This window comes from Carassius gibelio, chromosome B23, assembly GCF_023724105.1.
Source record: "Carassius gibelio isolate Cgi1373 ecotype wild population from Czech Republic chromosome B23, carGib1.2-hapl.c, whole genome shotgun sequence".
Classification (NCBI taxonomy): domain Eukaryota; kingdom Metazoa; phylum Chordata; class Actinopteri; order Cypriniformes; family Cyprinidae; genus Carassius; species Carassius gibelio.
In genome coordinates this window covers 14,803,943-14,831,388 of record NC_068418.1, presented here as the reverse complement: position 1 = coordinate 14,831,388, position 27,446 = coordinate 14,803,943, and the positions used below count along the sequence as shown (strand labels likewise).

At 36.6% G+C, this 27,446-nt stretch overlaps 1 pseudogene; it reads right to left on the bottom strand.

The window, feature by feature from the left end:
* The window catches only part of LOC128011747 (voltage-gated potassium channel subunit beta-2-like), a 40,978-nt pseudogene that overhangs the window by 3,772 nt on the left and 9,760 nt on the right, over positions 1-27,446 (bottom strand).

Here is a 27,446-nt window from a genome sequence, read left to right as displayed (position 1 = left end):
CACCAAAGCACAGACACTTCACATCTCTCTAAACAGTCCACAGAAAGAGTCTAGAACTGTAAATGTGAAAAGCCATTTGAAAGCTCAACCAGAAATCTGGCCTCAGGCAAAGAGCTAATTCTCTAGATATTAGATTTTCTAAGGAGAGATGAAAGCAATTTAGGCCTGTGTGCTTTTTATATAACCAACAATGTCAGAACAGCAAACGGCAAAAAGACAGAGGTAGGTGTACTTGACAGAGTGCTAACATCTGTGGCCATTAAATATGAACTAAGCAGTTACTGCTGAAGCAAGTGCATTATAAACTATAATCAAGTGCCAAACAATGTGTATCTGGTCTGCAGTTACCACATGCTGTTACTCTGACCTTTACTGCTCTACTAAATAAGGTTAAATACATGATTATTGTGGATAAGCTGAAGCTACACATGGAAATCTGATCTAAAATGTTGTAATTATCTATGCTGTTTCCCCTTTAATGAATGATAGTCATCGGTTGATTGTTTTATTTGCTTAATGTGTTTACACAACTAGGACAAATTCCTGGACTAACATCACTTGTTGTTCCTGTAAAACAAACACTGACCTCTGTGCTTCTGGGACAGGTTTAGCATTACACATTGGCATATATCTGAATTTTAGTCTGGTCCATATTACAACTTATTTTGGCCAAGAACAGCTCACTAAGCCAGGAAGAGACCACCTGAATAACAAGTAATAATGCAAAGAGCCACAGATAACCCTGCCTTACACTCTGAAATACACCTTTCAAAGGAAGGTAGAGAAATCCGTCATTGGGGAGGCATCCTCTTAAAAGGGACACTTTTGTATACCCCTAGGGTCTGCATTAGTACTTTAAGTGTACATTTTAATATATATTAATAGTACATTTTAGCACTGCTTGAAAAAGGGACACCCCAGTGACAGCTTTTTAACTTTTTTAACATTTGTATACTATGCAAAAGATAAGAAATCAGCATTTCATTATAGTCACTTTACATCCAGAGAGGAATTCTTATGGATATCTAGTTTTCTTACTACTAAAGGCTGGAATATATGACATGATTTTAAAACCTGAACAGATTTTAACACACTGGGAATCATACACTTTCTGTGCACATACAGAGTAAATTAAAGATCACACACTACAAACTGTAGTCTATTTCCATCACGCACTATACAATTTTTTTTTGTCAATACCAATTGCCCAAAATCTGCATACTGTCTCTGACTTTCACCAACTAGAATTGACTCCTCTGAGCAAAAGCTGTCCAATGTATTCCTGCATTAAGTGCCTTAAAGGGATAGTTCACCTAAAAGTGAAAATTACCCGATTGTACACTCACCCCCAAGCCATTCTAGATGTATATGACTTTCTACTTTCAGACAAATTCTATTGTAGCTGTATTAAAAAAAAAAAAAAGTTTTGACTCTTCCGATCTTTATAATGGCAGTGAATGGGGCTTGAGATTTTGAAGCCTAAAAAAGTGCATCCATCAATCATAAAAAGAGCTCCACATGGCTCTGGGAGTTAAAAAAACAACATCTTTAACTTAATCTGTAATAAATGTCACTCTCTTGTGAACGTGCATACGACAGTTAATGGAAGCTAGAGAATATTGTTCATAAAGTTTCAAAAAAGAATATTTTTACTTATGCAAATGCATCTCTTCACTTCAGTGGGCCTTTATTGACCCCCTAGGGTTCAATAAATACGTTTTTGCCGTGTGGAGCAAGATTGCGTTCATTTGGAAGAAGAAAGTCATATACACCTAAGATGGGTTGAGAGTAAATCATGGGATAATTTTCGTTTTTGGTTGAACTATCCCTTTAAGCTAAACATTTAAGGCACTTACGACTTTTTAAGACTTCAAGCATGGACCAGTTCAAATGAATTAACCAGCATTACTTAATATGGCAATATTGCTCAACCAAACCTTATCCCATGGCATCAGGTGAATGGAATGAAACCTCTGATTGGTTGACAGAGTTCAGGAACAGAAACAGACATTTAACAGACACAAGATTGCCAACACAAGACCCCAGACAGAAGCAGGAGACGAGGACACACAGCCTGTCCTGAGCTCCAGGCAGGCAGACAGACAGACAGACAGAAAGAGAGAGAGCGGCAAGGCCCTGGTAGTATTACCGATGGCCAGCTGGGGCAGCGTGCAGCCCAGCCGCTCCGCAATGGCCTGCAACTCTTTCAGCTTCGCCTGCTGACGGCGGCCTTCCTCACTCAGGATCTTGTCCTTCAACCACTGGTAGCCCTGTTTCAAACAGACAGCACACCTGCTCAGAGAGCCACACACCACCGGCTGATGAGCCACAGGAATAGCTGCTGGAAATTCATTGTGTTTGTGAAGTAATGATGGAATGGATGATATCTGCACACACAGCCACAGGAACATGTTTTATGAGCGGGTGCTGATGGGATATGATGGGTGCCGGCTGCCTAAAGGTGGAAAACATCATACGTCTCAAACCTTTGCTCAGCTGATCAAACTCTCACAAGAAATAGGACAGGGCTATGTTGTAGACATTCATAATTACTCATTAAATGATAGTTGTATAATGTTATAATTAATGCTACTTGCTGCTAGACGGAAGCACATCTCATAAAAAAATTAAAATTATTGCCATTTTTGTTTTTCATGGATCACACAAAAGGTAACGTTTTAAAGAATTTTCACAAAATTTTAATAGTTGGGAAGATTTTGTGTTTTTGAAAAAAAAGTCTCTCTTGCTCACCAAGACTGCATTTATTTGATTCATTAAGTGCAATAAAATTTTTATATTATGAAATATTATTACAATTTAAAATAATTGTTTTCTATTTTAATACAAATACAAATGTCATTTATTCATGTGATGGCAAAGCTGAATTTTCAGCATCATTACTTCAGTCTTCAGCGTCCTTCAGAAATCAGTCTAATATAATGATTTGGTGGCCAAGAAAAATAACTTTGTTGAAACTGAGATACATATTTATCAGGATTTTTTGATGAATAGAAAGTTCAAAAGGTATGGCATTTGTTTAACAACAATATAAATGTAATCTTTAACGTCACTTTTAAACAACTAACCCCAAACCTTTAAATGATAATTTAGATTTTTTTTAGTGTAAATAATAGTAGAATAACAATTTTGGGGGTGATATTTCAAAATGATTAACAAGCACAAAACTGTAAAATACTTAATCTATTATTAATATATTAATTTTAAACTATTTTGAAAATATGCATATTAGTTTTCATATTTTGAATACTTTTCAGTGGAATATGTCCAGTATACAGATTTTTTGCTTCCATATTTATTTCTAATCATGTTAACCATGTATTATCATGCTAATTAAGTATATCTACAAATGTTCATGTATGCATCAGATGAATCTGATATGGGAATGTTGAGAATGTGGTGCAGTCTACTTGCATCTGTATGTATTATTATGCATACAATGCAATGTACAGTACAGTAAATCAAATCTTTCAGAAATCAAAAGCACTCAATAGCTGTGCATAAAGTTATGTATGTAAAGCCACTATATATCACAGCAAAGAAAAGAGAATAAACACAAAGTCTTTGCATTCATCTAAACACAAGTGTGTAGATGAGTTGGATCACTTCACAATCCAAAGTGACAGAAAAATAATCCCAAAATACAAACGAAAACTCAAGCCAGGCCTTCATTTAAAACACACACAGTCATCAATGAAGACCACCACCAAAAACAGCCAGGACAGACCAGAACAAACACCGAGGAATACCTTGAGAGAGGCTCTGGAATAAGGAGGCACACCGCTGTCATACTTCCCTGAGATGATTCCACAGGCCAGCGGAGACCACGTCATGGCTCCCACACCTGCACAAATCAACCAGCCACCATTACAACAACTCTGTTACTTCATTGCATTTTCGGGCGCCTGCATGAAAAATAACATTTCTCTAGCAAAAACACACACACCTATTTTATGGAAGAGTTCAGGCAACTGTACTTCCACTTTTTCTCTCTGAAACATGTGATATTCGGCCTGCTCACAGACAGGTGGGATCAAGTTAAACTGTCGCGCCACAGAGTAGGCCTCCTGAAAAACACACAACAATACACACAGTTTCACAGCTGCTCATAATAGAAACAAATCCATTTATATGTGTGTGCAGATTTCTTTATCATCAAAAGTATGATGTTTTACAAGAAAATACTATTTTAACTTTCTTTGAAAGGGTGAAACAATTCACTGTGCTTTCAAACCCACCATAATCTCCATGGAGCTCCAGCGGGACGTGCCCCAATACATGGCCATTCCCTGGTTAATCACATGGGTCATCGCTCGCACCGTCTCTGCCAATCACAATATTAATTATCAAAGTCTGGACAACACTCAGATATTGAGGGACCAAGGAACAAAAGCAGATGTGATCAGAGAGTATCTGAGAGATAGTAAGATGTCCGCAATACACCTAGCTAGTAAAGAACAAGGACGAACATATCAGTAAAGTAATGGAAGTGGAGCAGAAGTACAGAAGCAACAAAGGCCATTATTCATATTTTCTTTATACAAAGTGACAGGGCATTAAAACTGGCCTGAAGGTTATGCATGTTATAGTAACTCTACTCAAAAGAGTTTCTCAGTGGGTGGAAAATAAATCAGAATTTGACTCCGGACTGCATGACATCTCCACAAGGCTGCATTTCATTGACATTTAGCAGAAGAGCAGTTTTCCACGGTCCAGCCTACAATCTACTTCATGTCATGAGATTATTATACACTGCTGAACATACCCAATCATGAGAAAAGAACCAGATAAAATGGATTAAAAAACTGTTAATAATAGCAAACATTGCATTAATTTAAAAAGAATTAGCAGGTCTCCATCCTTCAGACTTAGATTCTCAAGTTTCGATTAGCAACATTTTAAAGGATTCCTTGTTTAAAAATGCATTTTGTGGGTCTTTGTCATCTCTCCAGTCTCTTTTTTTTTTTATAAACCCACATTAGATGTCAATATATGTGTTCCTATTCACATAGTTTACGGTTACACATTTCTGTATTTTATACAGAAATTCCCACATATTAAACTGCAAAAAAAGAAAATATCCACTGAAATAGACAAGCACAATCAAGAAGGTCATATGACAAATCATCCAATTATTTATTACTATTATTTAGTAAGGAAAACACTGCAGGCAGGAAAGGACAGCATTCACAAACCTCTAGTAAATTACATTTCCAATCTGTACTAACATAGAGTATGAAGAAAACATATGGTAGAATTTTTGCAATTTACCAGTAACAGAATATGTTTTTTTTTTTTAAGATTTGTGAATAATATCAGTGTGAACAATTAGTAGAAAAAGAGAAAATATAAAAAATGACAGACGCATGCAAAAAAGAAAGTAGCCTCTTGCAGTAATAAGATATTTGCATGCAGGGAAGCAGCGGACACTGCAGTCAATCATCTTGCAAAAAATTATTAATATTTTTTACTGATTTTAAAAAAAATCCAAATATTAAGCTAAAGCTTAGTATGAGCAGAAGCAAGTTAAAGTGTTTAATTATATTTAATTATTTACATTTCATTATAATATGAGTAATATATGCAACTGTATTTATGTCTGAACTGACAGAAAAAATAAAACAACAAGCAAAGCCCAAATATTGATCCGGTCGACACCTACATAAGTGCATTTCTAGGAAAAATGAATAGCGGAGAAGATATTAAAATGGAATGAATGGTAAATATTCAACAACAACAAAAATTGATAAAATGGATTAAAAAAAGACACTACAATCACGGGTCAGTAAGATGCAATGACCTTCTCCAAATTTGACTTGCAAGATGGACAGGATAGTCAAAGAAATCAATCATTCTACGGCATACAAGGTTTAATAGGAGCGTCTGGAAATCTTCAGCATTTTATGGACAAAGTCAGGTTTCTCACACCAGGAAAAGAGGGCAAACTATCACAAATCAAAGCCATAAAATGCTTTTGGAGACAGGAGGTCAAAACTCTCACTGAGGGTACCATGTACCTTCTATGATGAATGTTCTTGATTTTGAAGTGTTAAATGGATCTCCTGGTGATAAACAAACAAACAAAAGACTGTGAAAAGAGGTTTACCAACCAGCAAATGGAATGAAATAGGCAAAAAAATAAATAAATAAAGTGCAGCAAAACTGGACCAGAGTGGATTCTGCAAATCATCAGCATCAGGCTTAGTCTCAATCTTTCCACATACTCCTCATACAGTAGCTGTACAGCATGGTATCATCACAGTTTAGTCAAGTTAGGCTCAATTAACAGCATTTGTAAGATCTCGTTAACCTCAACATTTCATTTCCCATCCCTCATTTTCTAAAAAAAAAAAAAAAAAAAAAAATAGATAAACATGACAAAAATAGACGTTACACTGAGGAAGTTACAATGGAAGTGAATTGGACCCAGGTTTGGAGGGTTTAAAGACGAATGCGAAGCTTATAATTTTATAATGGCACTTAGTTGAATTCTTCTCTTAAAACGCAAGCATTATTTGAGCTGCTAAGTTGTTTAGATCAGCATTTTGGGAGTATTTTAACATTCCATTTAACTTCCATTATAAATACCTCACTGTAAGCCAGATCTTAGCCCTTGTTTTAATGAAAAAGAGGAACAAATCAAAATGAAAATGATGCACTAAATGATATCAACTGAGCTTAACTTGAATTGACCTTGTATTCATTTAATATCTCAGCATTCTTTAGGAATGGTGAAATAATTAACCTAAAATCTTTCAGTCATGCTGCTTCAGTTGTTTAGCCCTCTGAACTATTGCTTCTATAATCAAAGATCTACTACGACGATATGTAGATGTAATAGTCCACTTAATGCGTTTGCAAAACTCTCCAAAGCAAAAGCATGCACTCTTCCTCAACTAAATTACAACTGGATTCAGCCATTAAATGCATAATAGATGCAACTGCTGTGATGCAAACTTGAATCATCTTGACAGCACACTTAGACAGCATGCTCCATTCACTGCTCAATGTTCCGAGACAGACATTTCATTACTCCAACTGACATAGGTTAATACAAAATAAATGGGATGATTAGACTATTTTTGGAACTTTTGCACCTTAAAGTTTAAACAATTCTTTGCCATGTGCTTGATTTCTGTTATTAGTTGCTATGATATAGTCCCATGCTTCCGTGCAAAACAATTAAGTGAGCCATTCCAGTGCTGGGTAAGATGCAAAAACTATCCCGAGGTCCCATCAAGCACACCTACCTTCCATTGGCGTGTTGGGGTCAGGTCTGTTAGCAAACACCACGTCCACATACTCTAACTGAAGTCTCTCCAGCGATGCCCTTAGACCTGAAAAACAAAGACTATTTAAAGCTGAAATGTGCTTTATTATTTGAACTACATTACTCGTTCCATTTATCTAACTCATGAATATATTTAACAAGACTTACCTTCTATTATGTGCTTTCTGGACAAGCCTCTCTCAGTTTCTGCTCTGAAAAACAAACAAGAATGTGACATTAAAGTATGCCTGAAGTGAACTGAAGAAGCTTACTGGATGTGGAAGTCAGCATGATGTAAATTTACCTCTGTTTTCTAAAGGTTTGTTATTGAACTCAGGGTGAACGATTCTTTAATTATTTAGAAAAAATGTCAGCTTGACCTTCCGGCGAAATGACGGACTACTCTCTGGTGATGTATGTCAGACTTCTCCAATCATTTCGTCAGTATAAATCCAGCATTCAGATCTGCCTTCATCCAATAAACAAATGATGCACAGTCCCCATCCATTTTTTTAAATAATACACTCAAATATATGTGACAATACAGAAGAAAACATCTATTGCTGCTTCTATTTCATAGTAAATTGTGCAGTTGTGCACACATAATAATCTGTGATCCTTCTCAGGTAAATTTAATAAAAGTCACATTTATAATGGCCACTGATTCTGTATGTGAGACTAATTAATATCAAACTGTAAGCACAGTGGAAATTTAAACCCATTAATGTTTGATGGTGACCTCACATCAGTGCTCATCTCTGGCCTTTAATTTGCCCTGAGTGAAAGAGCACAGCTCAGAGGGGGGATTCGACCTGGATCGTTCTCCAGTGAGGGTCTGCAGCACTTCCCTTACTATATCCCACACACAGCTTCACTCGCACTCCTATGAAAGAGACTATCATTAAGCTGCTTCCCCTGTTGCTCTCACAGCCAGTTATGAATCATCATTAACCTCTTTCTGACACACACACACACACACACACACGTATAAGCACAGCACAGCACTTACTTTCCACCCCAGTATATCTTGGTGGTGATGACCAAACTGGAACGTCTATGAAACACAGGAGACAAAGTGGTTGAAAGCGAAACAAAGGCAAGGACGGGCCACACATCACGAGGATTGATGGGTAAACAATGGTGTCAGTTTAGGCTGCAGGAAGTTACACTGTAGTCTTGTTAGTGAGAAGTGCAGGAACCACTGTATTTGAACATCATGACCAGGGCTTTACATTTTTTTTCAATTCAATTAAATCCAAAGTCCTGTATATATTATAATATATTGTATTTTATTTAATTATAATGAAATAAATCTAATAAAAAATAAAACATTTTTAAATCTATTAAAAATATTTTTAAACCTAATTTTAAATACTGACAACTTTTTTAGTTCATTTGCATGATTTATTCAATTTTAATTAAACTGTATTAAAAAAAAAACAAGCCTTGGTGAACATTTCAAACCCTAGATGTATTAACATATTTGAATAACAAATAAAATACAGATTTATTATAAATAATAATACAATATTATTATAAATAAAAGTATATTTATATATATATATATATATATATATATATATATATATATATATATATATATATATATATATATATTTATATATATATATATATATAAAATCATTAAATGTATTACAATGTTAACCCTAAAATAACAATTATTTTATAATAAATATAATAATTTTTAATTTACATATCTTTTCCGTTAAAGAAAATTACACTTTTTTTTGCAGAAGATTATTTAATAAGTGGCTTTTGTAGAATTTTCATGCTGAAATATTCTCCTCTCCCAAGAGAAGACTTTTTGAAAACATGATACTGCAGTCATGCCGTGTATCTAAAAACTGGCAAAAACCTGTGTCCAAAATTAGGCATCTTTCCCCGGGGGGAAGTGGCTTTTCGCCTCAGTGCTTGCATACAGTGAATGGTAGGATGAATATAAGTTAATGTCCCCTTAAGTGCAAATTCCACATTAGTCATTCACAAACTAACAGGAGCAGCAAAGAACAAGTAAGCTTCAGGTCAGCAGTTATTCTGACAGTCTGAAGAGGAGAAAACAGCACGCAAACATAGCACATCAAATAAGAGTTTGAAAATGTTCTGAACCCTTAAAAACAGCAAATCAATATGTTTACCTCCATCCTTTCTTCTTGATGATACTGCCGAGAACCATTTCAGCCCTGCAAGTAAGCAAGAAGCAATTATCATGCTATTATTTTACTTCCATCACAGTCGGTGAGCAAAAGTGTCCTCTACACTGGGGGATTCCCTGTTCTCAGCTTCCACAGAATTAAGTTAATGAAGCATTCACTTTACAGTAATATGAAAGGAACTCCCAGTGTAAACACAGGCAAAATACTTCATGTTTTTTTTTCCCTCCTGTGAGCAGATTTTTAATTTAAGGGGAAAGACTGGAAGGGAGGGAGAGCTTCTAATGACAGATGTTACATTTTTGCCCTCAGGACCAATGTGTTCTTCATGAATGGTTCTCCCATCAGGCCTCGTCATCCCTTTGCGAGAATGTGAGTCCTTGTGACAGCTTGTAACAAATGAAGCGCTACTGTAATGTGGGCTCAAGAGGGCAGCAGATGTCCCGAGACAAACTCACAAACAGTACTAGTCTTCGTCTTTTATTTAACTAGCAGTCTAGATGAGTAAATCCCCTGTTTGTGAAGAAACGTGTATGTGTATGACTAATAAAGGTTGGGTAGATCATCTGTGCTGAAGTTTTTACAGTGCTATCTTCATCATTCTGCACAAGCCATATCACCAGCTTGACATGGCATGAAACTGCAACACAAATGTCCTCCCCCACCCTACACACACAAACAACATGTATAAACTTATGACCTTTAACACTCATGGGGTCTGCCTTTTTAAAATGCCGTTTGGTAGCCGAGTCAGGCTATTTCCGCTCAACTTTATCAGCAATTCGCTGACGTTACAGCTCCACAGCATTGCAGAAAATAAAGACTCCAATGCTAAATTTACTGCAAGCTAGCGGGTTTTGGCTATTTACCTTTCCGTCTTTTTTTCTCTTCTTGCACAAATGAATTTTGCTGACAAAACACTAACTTCTTTCACAAGGTCATCTTAAACATAGATACCGAAGGTATACAGTAAACAGCCGCTGTAATGTAATTTTAGTTTAATGTATAACAATTCAGCAACTAATTAACTAATATAATAAATAAATGCAAATATAATACCTGTTTAATTCAAATAAAAGTATTACAATAAAGAAACAATTTACTTTATTTAATAAAATGCATTACCACAAAAAGTGTTATATATATATATATATATATAGTCAATTTTGTTCTTCAACTTTAACATTTCGTTTCAACAATCTTGACTATTGTGTCACATCTTTGCTAAGCAGCACAAACCTTGTTGCAAAAGCTACAGTACAGTAAAAACATTTTATAGACTTTTTAATAGCAAACATTGATTTGGGATTGAAAGCATTTTTAGAACTATCAGATCTGTGAGAAATCTAAACAGTTCTATAAAAGACAATAATGTTGCTAAAATACTTTACTAATCTCCTCATATATATATATACTGTAAGTGTAAAGCCCTATCGCTCATGATGAGCAGCAGCAATGAATGATGGGAAATCAGTAAAGAGTACTCACTTCCCTGCTGCATACACCTCGGCTGTGTCAAACAGATTGATACCGTTCTCATACGCCAGCGTCAACAGCTGCTCAGCTACCTGAGAGAAGACAGAGACAGAAGAGAGATGGAGAGAAAACGGACAGCTGAGAGGGCATTATAGCTTTATGATGTCTTCAGCAGTACAAACCTCAAATGACATGGTTGTTATTATCTGTACGGCATTTTGTGCTGCTATTTAGTAATTGTACAGTAGAGGTCGATTAAAGCTACACCTAAAGGGAAAGTTCACCAGAATTGTCATTTTGTGGTGAACTATTCCTTTAAAAGCATAGTGCTCTCAAGTTATATTTATTCAGGTTTTTATGCTTTGCTGCAAAAGCATGCTAGCATGCTAAATGCTATTGCCCAGTAACGTGTGAATTAACAATCAAGAGTAACAACCAATGAAAACTCTACCTCATCCGTTATTTGACCACCAAACGTCACCCATGTGCCTGAAGAGAGAATGCATAAGGTAATGTCAGAGCGACACATGCAATATTATATACTGTAGCAATTAATCTTAATCTAAATTTCTGATATTAATAAGAGACAACAAATAGCATAGCATCTTTTACTCACCCAGCCCTAGACATGATACCCGTAAGCCAGATTTCCCAAGGTTCCTAAATAAAATAACAAAATAATAAAATTAAATGCAATCATTAATGCCAATCAATGATAACATGTTTCAATGTAATGCATAAATAAATGTACTGTGGTGCATAAATACATAATCTAATGTGTCAAACTGGTCTAAAGATGTATATTGTATTTGTGCCCTGTGGTCAGCAGCATATTTATGAATAAATCTGAACTCGTTGTGTTTTCATTATGTGTAACGTGGGCCATAGGCTACATATGTACTGTAGCAGTCTTTGTTTGTAACTCCCACACACACACACACACACACACAGAGTGAGAGAGAATGTAATCCAGCCTGGATACAGCACTACAGTACCTTCAGCCTGATGAACCAATCAGAAGAACACCTGGGTCTTTTGTTCGATATCTTTTGAGTTTACAAAGAGCCAAAGATACAGTGATGAGAAATTACTATAAGACCACACAGTCAAGGACACAGACTGCCTTCATAATTACAGCTATTCAGTGAGCTTTTGATTCTTATTTGAAGGATGAGAGGCAATTTATGACTGGCACAAAACAAAGATGTTGCTTTAAAAGACCTTTTATGGTTTCCAAATAAAAAATAACGTTTTAACCTTTTAGAAGAGAACAGCAACGCTTATGAAAAGGTACAAGATTTCTCAGAAGAAACCAATAAAGAGTCATGAATTTATCCTTGAGAGACATTGCTACTGTACCATATCCTCCAGGCAAGTTATTCACCCTGTTTTCATCACACACTGACAAGATTGAATTTACATGTTTCAATAAACAGAATTGGTTTGCATAACTTCACCGTAAACAAATTAAGCTATTTTGAAGAGACAAAATTAAGCAGTGATTTCATATAATATATATATATATATAGTGTCACATCATTGAATTGTAAGATCCCAGATGCACATACTGTATATCTGCATCTGCAAGTTGTCTGTTAAATAGCATTTCATCTGGAAAGCATCTGTTGTTTACAAACACCTGACAATTTTTTTTTAATAATGAGTTTTACATACATTCAAACATCAAATATCTTAAAGACATTTTCTACATTTCTACATAATGTTTGACAGGAAACATCCTAGAGATGCATTGCAGATAAACAAACACTCTAAAAAAATAGATCTTCCAGATGTAAACGCACATCAAATAAATGTCTCTGAGACTTATATGTGCTATCAGGGATAGTGCTAGCAAGCAAATGAACTGTTAGTGTACAATAGCACATATTAGCATGCTAAATTATAAGTCTGCTCCTTAAATCATATTCCTATGTCCCCATCCTCACATTAAGCAAAAGCTTCACTCTTCACCACAATCATAACCCAATGTGATTTAAATGGTGAAGGACATCAGGAATTTTTAAATGCTGTCACTTTAAGAGTGTGTGTATTTAACCATTCAACTTAAATACTCCTGTTCTCTATGAGCACCCTCTTCATATTTACACACCTCTCTGACAGCGCTCAGAAACAGACAGCGCGTACATTTAGGGAAATAAGTTGTCTTTAGCTGCTGATTGCATTTTAATGGCATAAAATGACTTGTTTTTAAACCACAATGCTCGTATCCATTAACGTGTAGCACAGCAGTGTTACATAAGCTTGTAACCACGATAGAAACCACTGTAACTTAGTTGCTTAATGCTGGGTTATTTTTTTCTACCCAACTGCTGGGTTGAGCCTTTCTCCAAAAATCAACCCAGCTGCAGAGTTACAGTCAGAGAACAGGCTTTTTGAGTCTACTAGAGGAGAGAGCAATTCTCAGTGCATTCTCTGGTGCACTTCTTCAGCTAAATAAAAGTTTGTGTACATTTGATTTTTTTTTTTTTAAGATATTGTAAACTGTATTATTTTAGGGCAGGTTATGGAGTTAGTCATGCCATCCTTCAGCTACGAGTGCAACACAAGGCTACGGTCTGAAGTTCACACTTCCTCCAGGGAACAGCAGCCCTTCACTGGCTTAGAATTCAGTGACACACCGGCACGCAAATTAGCACTATTTCGGTAAAATCTGATTACAGAGAATGGTTGAATACACTTAAATTAAAATGCTACTTTTAAATGTTACATGTATATTTCTAAAATGCTTGTTAAATGTATATAAATTATGCTGTATTCACCCAAATAAATTACATTTGTCTTGTATCTTATCTATGTGTTCTTCCTTAATAATAAATGTTCATCTTTCAATTATTGGTGTTGACTCTAGTAATTTTGTGTGTGATTATTCATTTCCAGTCCATTTTAAGTCAGCAATATAATATTTTTTTAACAATATGCTAGATGACTTAAATAAAAAAAAATTAAAAACATGTTAGGTAAAAACATTAAACCCAACCAGCTAGGTCAAAATAACCCAGCATGTGTTCTGTCCAATATTTACTCAGTGCTGGGTTGCCAAATAACCCAAGTTGGGTTGTTTTTAACCCAGCATATTTTTGTGAGCACTTGAAACCGTTGTGGAACAGGCTTGTATAGTTTTACAATGAATTATTATGAATTAAAACATAATCAATAATGTACAGTACATAATGTCTTGAAATATATAACCAGAATGCACTTATATGCACTTGCTCTTGAGTGTAGATTCTCAATAAAGGCCTGTAGTCATTGTATGTACAGTGTACAGGCTGTCATCAATGTGTCACTTCCAAGTGGCTTTGAACAGAACATCAGCGGAGAACTTATCAACTCAAATCAAATTATCAGGTCCTGAAAACCAGTGATGAATTTTTAACTGGTTGGATGGGAGATAGAATTACAGGATGGGCGATCCATTGACCAGCCTGTGAAGGTGAAGTGGCCACCTGCTGATGGGGCTCAAACTGATGCACAAAGCCTGTACATGATATTTCCATCTACACAGGCTCCTCTCTGGCAGTACAGTGGTGTAGTGCTGAAGACAACTGTGGCTGCAACCAGAGAACAGAGAAAGACAGTCAAGCATGTCTTTAGCCCTCTTTAATTATGGAATGCAGCAAACTGTAGAACATAATCATTGGAGAGAACGTTCCCTTTAGTAGTTACATTTACATTTATTGCATTTAGCAGACACTATTATCCAAAGTGACTTACAGTGCACTCAGGCTATATATTTTATTTTTTTACCAGTATGTATAGTTAAATGACTGAAATAAAAAAATATATAATTTGGTATAATCATTTAATAGTATTCAGTGGTCTGTATATATATATATATATATATATATATATATATATATATATATATATATATATATATATATATATATATATATATATATATATATATATATATATATATTACATACACACACACACATTTTATATTCAATTAATGACTTGCTTTAAATCCTAGCTATTGTATGGCAACACTGGAATTGACAGAATACAAATGCAGATGCATAAAAACTCAAGTCAAAGAATACCAAGCATACATTTCTAAAATCAATGTATGGACAATCATTTAAAATAGAATGTGGTTGAACAAAGAACTCACTGACTTTCAATGAGGCACAGTCATAGGATGCCATCGAGCCACCATTAAACTAGACTAAAATGGTGTTTGGTTTCAAAGAACTTGACTGGCCAGAAAAAAGCTCAGATCTGCTCAGGGTCTTCTTTTCTTTGAGTTCCTCTAACAAAAGTCATTAACTTTTAAACGCTCTCTCTATGATTCACTATGGGCTTTTCCTGAAATGTGAACTTCTCCCTCACAAACCTTTCCCTTATTCTGATTCTCAAAGGTGAAGTTTAATGCAATAACTAATGCTCCATCTGCTGCAGGGTGTCTGTACTCTCTGAGCTGAAGATTGCTGGACAGGGTCAATGTGACTGAACAACACAGGTGCAGCCTGGGAAATGCTAGAGTTAAGTCCCACACACCCAAAAATGGCTTTGGAAGTTGATTATTTAAATAACTGCAGTTTTCATTTGAAGGATCAAACACTGTGTAACTAGAGTTGACTGATACACAATCAAATTACTTTTATGACAATCAAAAACATGAATAAATGACTCTGAGCCATTTGTTTTTAGCAGCATGGCATTATAGCTATAGTTCAGCCCTTGCATGCAGATGGTTGTTGGTTCAAACCCTGGAATGCATAAATTGTAATCTATCAGCACCTTGAGAAAGACACTTACTCTAACGGCAGATTAAGTAAGTCTATTGGATGTCACAATGAATAAAAGATTGAATTACACTGAACGAGTTAAATTGAATGGATGATTCTGCTGGACAGATATGGAAACAGAGTTTGAACAGAATTACTGAATTATAGTAAATGTCTCAGTATAACTTCAGAGGGACAATGCAGACTGCATTTCATCATTTGCTGTAAAAGAATTATGGTTTATCAGCCAGAGATCTTGCTTCCTAACAGTACACGTGGAAAACCCATTACTAAAATCAATCAACATATGAAGTCTGCAATCAGTAATTCACCATGCCTTTAAACAAACCAAGCTTTCTTCATCTTCTAAGGTGAATGGCAGAGTATGGGTGTTTAAAAGTCACATTCACACTGAGAGGAGAAACTCACTCAGCATCTCCCCAGAGAGCTGCACTTGGCTGAGGCTGCATGTGTGGGAAACACTGGGCCTGCTCCACTAATCTTTGGCATTCGTTAATGGATGTCGACAGGGCCTTTACCATGGATCAAAATGGGTCTTAATGCAGCATGCTGCCTACCTACACTATCACAACGGCTGATGGAGCTACAGTAACTGGATAGTGCTGGACTGTGAGCAGACACTCTCATTGTTGCCCATTAAGGCAGTCTTGAGTGTTTATAATTAGCAACACAGATTATTTGATGACAGATTGCACAGCAAGTTCATAAGGTCAATGATATGATGCATTTTTTGTGCAGATCAAATAAAATATTAAAAAGTACTTTAAACATACATCTCTCGACACATAGTGACTGTATATATGCACACACATTTCACAGTATGTGTGTATGTATAAACTGTATTTGGGAGTTCGGCATTATTACTATTTATTATCACTCAAGTGCTTTGCTGTTTATTAACATTTGCAATGCCAAAACAAAGCCATGTTGTGGAACAAACATACAGTACGGGGGGGGGGGGGGGGGGGGGGATATAAAAAAATAATTTAAAATGATTATTACAAATGATATACTCAAATGAATTTATAGTTTGTTAGATATGGTTACACCACAAGGCATTTTTAGAGTTTGAAAACATTTTTGGAAATCATATGAAACCAACCTGAATTAAATTTTTAAGACCTTGGTGACTTTTCCTTTGCCTTTATTATGGACACACAGTTTTATTCGTCATTTATTGGTCGTTGACCCGTACAACATGGCATGGTTTGACTCCAGACTCTAAAACAGCCTTATGGCAGTCTCCTCTTCAGCCCTACAGCTGACCCAAACAGCAGATGTCTTAAACACGTACACACACACACCCGGGCACACACACACACACTCGTACAAGCTCATTAGCATGGCAGATGAGCAAACATCTGGGGTTTTAAAGGGGTTAAGAATAGTGATACACACGCAGTACACAACACACATTTGACCTCACACACATTCAATGTACAGTGAGCCACCAGGAATCCCTCCGAGAATGTTTTCATCATATCAAGACTGAACTTTCAAACAAGATCCACTCAGGCAAGATAAAAAGCCAGTATATTCACTGTTTCATCACTCCAGACTAAAAACAGGGCTTTAAGTGGAAGAGTAGGAAGGTATGGAACATAGTTATATAAGAAAGGCTGGGGGCACGAGTAATATGGTGAAAAGGATATGAGGGAAGTAAAAGACAAAACGTTAAGAAGCGTTAGGAAACCAGGAGGAGGATGCATCAACAAGGGTTTTGTATGCTACACATCACTAGAGAACTACAGGCACGATGTTGCCTAGAAGGCATGGGCACTTTATTAAAATGAGTAATTTTATCCCCACAGGGGCCCACTCCCCCCTGCCCAAACACTCCACATGGGGTGCCAAAATATCACATTGTGTGGATGAAAAATGGCCTGTTGGGCAAATCTATGTTAAGAAATAATGAAGTATATATCATTAAATTTAGAGGATAAAGTCACTACAGGAACAATTGCTGTACATGATTATTGTAGGATTAAGGAATTATCAATAAACAAATTACAAAAATACAGAAAAAGGTATGCACACTCAACATAATTTTTGGTAGAGGTAAAAGTCACAATGCAACAAAAAGGTGCACCAATGATCTCTGGCTCTCTTTTGAAAGCTGTCGTTGAAACAAAGTAACTTGTGTTTACTGTGATGCCCTTCTGTATTTATCTTCTGCATAAAAAAGAAGGTCCTTCAAGACATATCTCTGAAAAAAAAAAGTCACCTAAGTATACAAAAGTAGAGTATCTGCTAGGGCTGCATGATTAATTGCATGCGATTGTCATGCGTGTCTCTTTAGTAAAGCTGGTTCTGTGATTAGTAGAAAATATCCATCACCTGCTTTTAAATGGAGCGGCACTTAATATTCAAATCCATCATGGCACGAGCGCAAATGGCTCTTAAAAGGATTGGAAGATGAGACTCTGATTGGTTTATTGCACGTTACACCCAAAAAACACCCATTACTCATTAAGAGAATAGGGACAACCTGTTTAGACCATGACATCTGCGCCGTGCACTTTACACTTTCCGTTTAGATCATTAAAATAGGGCCCTATGAAATGTTTACACGTCATGTGAAAACTAGTACAAGTATATAAATAAATAAAAAGAGACTTAAAAGTGCTTCATTCTTTTTTTCTGAGGTAATCCAAATCTCAAATCCTCAACAACATCACATATTTTTGGGGTGAATTACGTCTTATTCCTCTCATCGTGAAGCAAACAGTAAAATAAAAAGAACTTGAAGAACAGTCTGGCTGCGTTGTCTTCTGTTATGGGCGTATTCAAGCTGCGCGCTTCAGTTTGAAACATTATAACATTAGAATCTGAATAAAGCGTTCAGCGCGGGGGCGTGGTCTCATTAGAAGATAATGAAGGGAGACGTGAAAAACTGATATCGCGTTGTTTTCATATGGATTACTTTATCACAGAATATTTATTTTCGGCAGCACTTGTTTAGTTTAAAAGTAGACATGTCAGGCTTTCAATAGATATCTCTCTCATGTCTCTTCGTTGAGTATTCACTGAGTTACAGTTCATTTTAATGACGTGTTTGTAAATGAAAATCAGCGCAGACAGAGGCTGCAGACAGCACACCTTTTTTGTTATCTTTATTTTATAAGTGCACAAAGTTTTGTTATTATGTCTGTATACAGAAAAAAGTAGACCCTTTACAGATTCGACTGATGTATTGCTCTTATCTGTACAGTAAAAACTGAAAGCGTAATAATAAAGTTCATAAGTTCTTTTCGGGGTTATCAGGAGAAAATGCCTCATAACGCATATAAGCGTTAATCGACTTCAGGGGGTTAATGAGGATATCTCTGCCATATTTCCAAGCCCAAACTGAATTTGCTGACTGTTTTTCACATCACATTTAACAAAAATATAATATAAAGTGCTAGTATTCGAGTCCCATATAACACAAGTTATGAAATTCAATGAAAAAGCTCAAAGCCTCACATAAATATCCTAAAGTGACATGGTTGGCACAGCAAATGCATTTTGATTTCGTTAACCCTATTAGTTAGATTTAGGGTAGGGTTTAGTATAGTTGGTTTGTTAATTTCTAATGTAAAAGAACTTTAACATTTTACTGACTTCTGAACTGCTATGATATAATATATTGTCAAGTTGACCTGTTCTGGAGAAAAAAAATGCACTATTTAGCTCCATTCACTGGAAATTTCAGTTTGAAATTGTTGCAAAAAAACATGCTATAAGAAACACAATTTCATTTAGCGAAAACGTACCTACGGGCAAAAGACAAATCTTCAAGAAAAAAAAAAAAAATAGCACTTATAGCACCTCTTGTAAAGCAATACTGTATGTACCTGCAGCAATGTATTTCAGGTTTTGCAGAAATGTAGACTGGGTTGAAATTTTGTTATGGTGTATATCTCAAAACATCCATCAATCCAGCACTGCACACGTCCTATTTGAGAAACATCATCTTCCACTCTGGGGTCTTCCCAGTAAAGAGTGCACATTGAATTCATGGGTTTATCTTGGACAAATAAGGGTAGCTTGCATAACTGGCTGGCCAGACTGAAGCAGTCCTGCTGTTTACTGCCCAGGGAACAGCGGGAAGAAACTGCAGCCCATTTGTGTGTTTATGTAATCACCACTTCAGTTTTCTTTCTGCAGACCCCAGAGATACACACGCTTACACGATGCCTCAACACAACCCTCTTCATCATTCTCATTCTATTTCTTTTGAATTCATGTACAAAACGAGCACAGGAACTTTGATAACAGTCAAGGGATAATCGTATCGCCCAGAAAGATACATGCCACAGAATGGGACGACAGGAACAAACCCTCCAGGTTTAATTCATAAGCTCATGACATTTCATGAGTGAGCATTCACAAATGTAAGACCACAACGGACGCAAGTCACACAAGTATAGGGTTTTTAAAGGTTCTCGCCTCAGGTGCATGTGCATACACTCATTTAATGCACATTTAATGTTGGCTCATCAGACTTGGAGAGGTTATGTTACCCATTCATAGTCTCTAGCTGCAAACTGCTCAGAGGAAAATTTTGATTGTGTCATAATTTCAGCAAAGACCCTTTTATGTGAACATTATACCAGATCAAATTTAAAGGGACAGTCCATCCAACAATTAAAGATTTTTCAAGTTTCCTCTCCCTCATGTCATTCCAAGCAAGTAACCTTTTTGTCTGTAAAAGACAAAAGAAGAATGTTCAAACATATTTGGACCCCATTGATGTTTATGGAATGAAGAAAAAAAACCAGAGGCATTTTTCTAAATATCTTCTATTGCTTTCCACAGTAAAAGTAAAAAGGCTCAGGATGGAAAACAAATATTCAGACAATCATAAAGTCATAGAAACCGATAGAAATTAAATAAATACATTGCAATTTGTCTAATCCCACTAGCAGATTTTGATTGTTTTTAATCAATAGAGACATAATCATGACCATTTAAATTAAAATTTCACACAAATATCATGTTAACCAAGTCCAAAAACCATGAGTATTCCAGTGGAATAAACCCAGCCTTCACGACTATGACATTTACATATTTACAGCTTTGAATTTCAAAGACTTAATTACAATGGGGGAATTAGCTTTAAGTGGCAAGACATTTGGTAGCAGTGCAGCGAGACAGAGAAGCTTTTCAGGTGTTCAGTTACACATTAGTTTAATCAGGAAGTGGAAGACACTCTACATTACCTTGCATAGCTACAAAGTACCTTTGATCTACAATTACGCATATTACAGTATGGAAAAATTAGGATGGAGTGTAGGCTTACTTTAAGGACCGAGCACACTATTATTTTATCAGTGAGCAGATAGTAAGCAGCACGGGTGTGTTACAAAAGACCGTGGGCTGTATGAACACTGCAGTCGAAAAAGTGAGGGAGCATCCTGTGCTTCTAATAATGCTAAGCAGTGGAACATGATCACACTGTATCTCTATTTCATATAGAGAACATGCTAATGGATTTAACAGGCACTAACAGAAATTTCCATATCTAACCTCCTCTGAACCCAGACAGCAGAGCAATGAGTCCACACAAATTCAGTCAATTAGTCAAATGAAAGACTTGATCTTCAGCTGTTCAGATGTTAAGAGGTCGATATTAAAACTATTACTACTTATATTAGTATGTCTAAAATAAAACACATCAAAGTGAGTTCAACTGCTTTGAATGCTATAAGAATGATATCATTATAATGTACAGCATGAAAAAAAATGTTACAATCATATTGAGATTTATTAACAATTAGCCTACATTTATATATTACATTTAATGTTATTAATTTATTAGTGTTAGATTAAATGGTCGTTAGATGGAAATTCATTAAAATAGAAATGGGTAAATGTTAATTAAATCGAACAAACAAACATGAAATTCGAAAATGAACCAATATTTATATAAAAATTAGCCCTAAAAAAATTAGATTAAAATATTTTGTATGTATATGCATACTAAAAGACTTATGACTTAATTATTTGAAATATTCTAAATTTTTAAATTCACAAATATTTTTATCGTGCCACAATGAAGTATAATGGCTATAGTAATGGCTACAGAAAATTCAGCTTTACCATCACATTAATAAATTACATAATTGTTTTTATATTAGAATAGAAAGCAGTTATTTAATAATAATAATAATAATAATAATAATAATAATAATAATATGAAATAATATTTTACAATATTACTGTTTTTACTATAACTTGGATCAAATAAATGCAGCCTTGGTGAGCATAAGATAGAGTGTTTGAACAGTATGTATAAATAACCAAATCAATTACTCATAGTTTGTAACTATATGTAATATTGTTAATTCACAAATATTTTACAGTACGCTGAAAAAAATGTGCTAAAATATGCTTCTAAGATTCTACCATCTCAACATTCACAACTACTAACTGAACCACAAGAGATCAATGAACAAACTAACGAACCAGTCAACCAAATAACATTTCAGACCTTGACAACTTTAAACTGTTAAACCTGTGAACCAAACTGACCCTGCGTAACAAATCAAATCTCAAGAGTTACAATTTGCGGTCTGAGACAACTTTACTTTGCTCGAATCACGTGAACATTCGATTGCAAACAGTCTAAACTGGAACAAAAACCAAAACAGCACAGAAAGGTTAAAGTGCCACATGTTTATTCTTGGAGTTCCCCTCTCACCTACCTATATTTCATGCCAGTTCTCAAGCAATGGTCACCCGAGGAAGGCATGCTCTGCACAGACAGCTGGCCCAGGCTGCGGGCCACCATCGCCACAGTGCGAAACTTGCTTTTTGTCCCCAAACTCGGGCTGTTGGTGTTCTGTCTGTTCAGTCGGTCCTCTGTGCTGCGGCTGACAGCTCGGTGGTCCGTGCACACAAAAGACACCTGCATGCTGACGGCGAGCCCCCGCAGACAGCTTTACCACGGTGAGGATGCTGACGCTACAAAGAGCAACTAGTCCTAAAAGCTCCCAATGCTGTTACCTCAACAACTAAAGACAAGTGTCTTCCTGCCCCGAGGACAACGAAGAGAAAGACAGTCACTTTTCTTAAAACATGAAGAAAATGTTATTAAAAAAAGGTCAGAATGGATGTGGCAGCTGTCAAAAAGGTGAGCGCGACACTCTGTTTAAACACTCTGTGCAGTTATCGCTCTGAAGTGCTGCCAGAGTGTGTATCTGTCCATGTGCCGTCTGTGTGTGTGAACTGTGTGCGCGCAAGTCTCTGTGAGAGTGAATTCCTGCGCTCTGGCTCCAGGGCAGCAGCAGCCCATGAAGCGGTGAACCCTGGGCACCAATCACATCAACACACAGAACAGGGGAGAAATCCCACATCCAAGAGCTTATCCGCTCTTCTCCACTCTCCTCTGACTGCACTGGAAGTGAACTTGCTCCTTTTTATTCCCCACTTTCTTCAGTTGCTTTATTGTTGTCCATCCAGTATTCCTAATGTTAACTGACAGTCAGTTTTCATAAACAGGCTTCTGGTTTAGATCAGCTTCCAGTAATGTTTCCCACTATGTGCTGAGCAAATGCATAAATGCTGTGTGTGAGAGAGTATATAAAACAGCATAGTATGATGAGTGCGAGCAAGCGAGAGAGAGAGAGAGAGAGTACTAGAGAGAAAGTGGGAAGGTCTAATCTCTCACTATGTTGTGTTAGATCAGCTCGTACCTGATATTCCACACTGCCTACGCATGACAGAATGTCCGAGGACAAACACAAGTCTGGTTTGAGAGTCACATGTTAAAAAGAGCTGATAAAATCACAGATGTGGCTTTTTCTTCTTTCTTTCTGTTGGTTCTATGACAAACGGTACTGTGCGGTGATGAGCAGAATTCTCACTTGAGTAGATTGACTTCAGTGCACATGCAGTTCTATGAGTGTGGGAGTGAAGTAGGGTCTATTATGCAGTCTGACCAGCCATTAATATTCATGACAAACATTTGAGAATGCAGAATGTCCGCTAGCCTTCATTTCTGATGACTCCTTGTGCAGAAGGCTTAATTTCATTCAACAAATTTTAATCTCATGAATAAGTCACATTACTGCCTAAAAGTTTATTCAAAGTTCTTCTGGATAAAGTAAGTTTCAGACAGTGATTATAATAGAGTAATGGAAGAAAAAATATGCCAATGCAAAAAATAGTATCTGAATAAATAGATTTATGGTTTGTTATGATAGGACAATATTTGGCCGAGATACGACTATTTAAAAATCTGGAATCTGAGGGTGCAAAAAATTCTAAATATTGAGAAAATCACATTTAAAATTGTCCAAATTAAGTTCTTTGCAATGCATATTACTAATCAAAAATTATGTTTTTATATATTTACAGTGGGATATTTACAAAATATCTTCATGGAACATGATATTTACTTAATATCCTAATGATGTTTGGCATGAAAGAAAAGTCGATAATTTTGACCCATACAATGTATTTTTGGCTATTGTAGCCGGCAGCCATATCACCCTGGAGCCCAAGACCGGTTTCCCACTGAAGCTAAGCAGGGCTGAGCCTGGTCAGTACCTGGATGGGAGACCTCCTGAGAAAGCTAGGTTGCTGCTGGAAGAGGTGCTAGTGAGGCCAGCAGGGGGTGCTCACCCTGTGGTCTGTGTGGGTCCTAGCGCCCCAGTGTAGTGATGGGGACGCTATACTGTCAACGAGCACCGTCCTTCGGATGAGACGTTAAACCGAGGTCCTGACTCTCTGTGGTCATTAAAAATCCCAGGATGTTTTTCGAAAAGAGTAGAGGTGTTACCTCGGCATCCTGGCTAAATTAGCCCATTGGCCTCTGACCATCATGGCCTCCTAACAATCCCCATATCCGCTGATTGGCTTCATACCTCCGTCTCCTCTCCACCAGTAAGCTGGTGTGTGGTGGGCGTTCTGGCGCAATATGGCTGCCGTCGCATCATCCAGGATGCTGCACACTGGTGGTGGATGAGGAGATACCCCCTGTCTATGTAAAGCGCTTTGAGTGCCTAGAAAAGCGCTATATAAATGTAAGGAATTATTATTATTATTATTGCTACAAATATACCCCAGACACTTAAAACTGGTTTTGTGTTGCTGGGTCACATATATCATTTTCACTATATTTTTTCAGTTAAACAAACAATAACATTTCTTCATACCTCAGTATTTGCAGAAACAGTTGCAAGTCATAGAGGAAGCCATAGATTAAAATGAAAAAATTCTCTAGTTTAAGCTAACTGCTGTGGTCCTTAGTGCGATGGTGTATGTGAATGTGCGTGAGTGTATGTCCCACAGACCGTAAACACTGAGATGAGCTGTTTTATAATCTGACACACAAATGACACATGCTATTCCTGCATCTCTAGCATATTACAGCGCTTAAAGCCACTACTGCGCATAAAGTCACTGACTGACAGGGCCACTGCCCGGTTTTTTTATGCACTTGGGATTAGAGGAACGCGTGTCATCCCACCTCTAGATGAAAGCAAGTGGACAGGCGGCTTAAGAGAACATACAGAGTTTCCTGAATGGCACTTTGACACTCGCTAGCATCAGAACAAAGACTGCCAGCAGGCTTGAGTAAAGCAGCGGTCCATTTAAATCAGTCAGACAGACAGACAGACAGAAAAACAGGATAGTGTACTCAGGCATCTTTCATCATGCTGTATCTTGAAAAAGAAAACTGACAGGAAATCATGGCTTGAGATGAGATGAGAAATTGTGTTTATGGATATGCAAACTCCAATCCACTGGCAACCAGCTTCACCCCATCTGCCACTGCACATGATCCAGAGTCACAGGCATGCCACACACTAACACAACACACTGAAATATTATGCAAATATTGATGGCAATGTTAACTTAAACTGACATGAAGTTGTTTGATATTTAATGTTAACTTGAAAATTCAGTTTCGCCATCATATGAATGAATTACATTTGAAAATATATTAAAATGTATAACTGTTGTTTAAAATTGTAATAATATTTCCATAAAATTACGTTTTTTTTTACTGCATTCTTCATAAAATAAATGCAGCTTTGGTGACCATAAGAGTCTTTTCAAAACATAAAATGTTGCCAACTACAAAATTTTGAATGGCAGTTTGTATGAGTAAATTGAGTAACCAACATTTGCACAAAATTACGCAACTTACTGTACAAGTGAATATTTTGATTGGCTTCTTCCCATAAAAACATTAAAATACAGACAACAAATAAATTAAGCACAATTTAAATTTTCACATTATACACATTTTCAGTTACTGTAAATATACAACAAATTATATTAAATGTCCAAAAATGTATGGACACTTTCATCAAAAGGAATAAAAACAAATGTCAAGTTCTGTCATGAAATTGGTGCAGGCTGATGGGTCTTTAAGGCAAGTTGATGGACTGCACAAGCTGGTTAATGTTGCATACACAGCCAGAGAGTTTACAGCTTTACATTTAAATGACTAGTCAGCATTCCCTAGAGAAGTTCGCAGCACACTTTCAGAGTTTCTCTGAAACCCTCCACCTTCCCCAGCTCCACCTGTGTAGTTCTGCTATGGGCTATTATACTGAATATGCGACTTGTGCAGCAACAGTATGTCTTAAATGCTTACAGCACCATATCGACATATGTATTGGCAGTAGCAAGTTCCCGTACTTGCTTTGCATCAGCAGCAGCAATAATTTACAACAACAGCAATAAACAACAGCAGCAGCAGCAGCAGCAGTTCAGCAGCAGATCTATTCTGGCAAGACCAAATACATTAGCACAATCATATCCATTACCATTCTAAAATCATCCAAGAGTTGTCCTGATAGAACTGTGTAAAAATGAACAGTACGCCACTACGGTTTTGCTGACATTGCTGGACATCCATTGAATGCTGCTGTTGTTCCCTAAAAAAAGATGCTAAGCTCTAAATTGCTCCAAGAGTGCTGCAATGTGATCCTCGTGGAAGAAAGTCCACTTATCGGACACTGTGAATAAACAAGGGGGGCAGAACAATGTACATTGTCATGGTCACAAATGTATTTGTGTCATGGTGACCCTGTGAATGGATGAACACTGAAGTTATGAGTTTACATACAGACACCAGCCCACTGCCACACTCACGATCACCTGTCAGCCTCCTGCCATTCCAACACACCATTGTAAATCAAATCCCTCACCACTGCTGCAGGTACCAGATAGTATTAGATTATATAGGTTAGTTTTAAATGTCAGTGCAGCCGGATGTGTAAGCAGTAACTGAATTATCATTAGAGAAAGGAAACCTGAGCCACAGCCCATTATTTGTCAAACGGTTGGCTTAGTGTTGCAGCAGGGGAGATGTGACCTTTCTAATGAGAGAGGTGGGCTGTGTGAGGTGTACTTGAGAAAGAGAAGGCTACCGTGCATCAGCTGTAAGCCTGGTTCTGTTTTAAGGACATTTGTTTTAGTGGGGCATTTGTACTGCATAGAAGGGCCATCAGTCTGGAGGTGAAAATCATGAATCAAAACCTTCGTAGTATTACAGATAGAGAGAGAAAACATGTGGGCTGCATTGTAGGTTGCTTTGGTTAAAAGTGTTTTATAAAGTAATTAATGTAAATTATATAAATTATTATGAGGCCATAAACAAGGTTTAACAATTATAGAAGAAGAAGAATTAAATGAAAAACCAACTGAATGGTTTACTTGGAGTAAACCACTACACTTCATGACTTCACCATGAAACTTGTCAAAATTGCAACTCCATTCTTCTCTTAAAGGGAG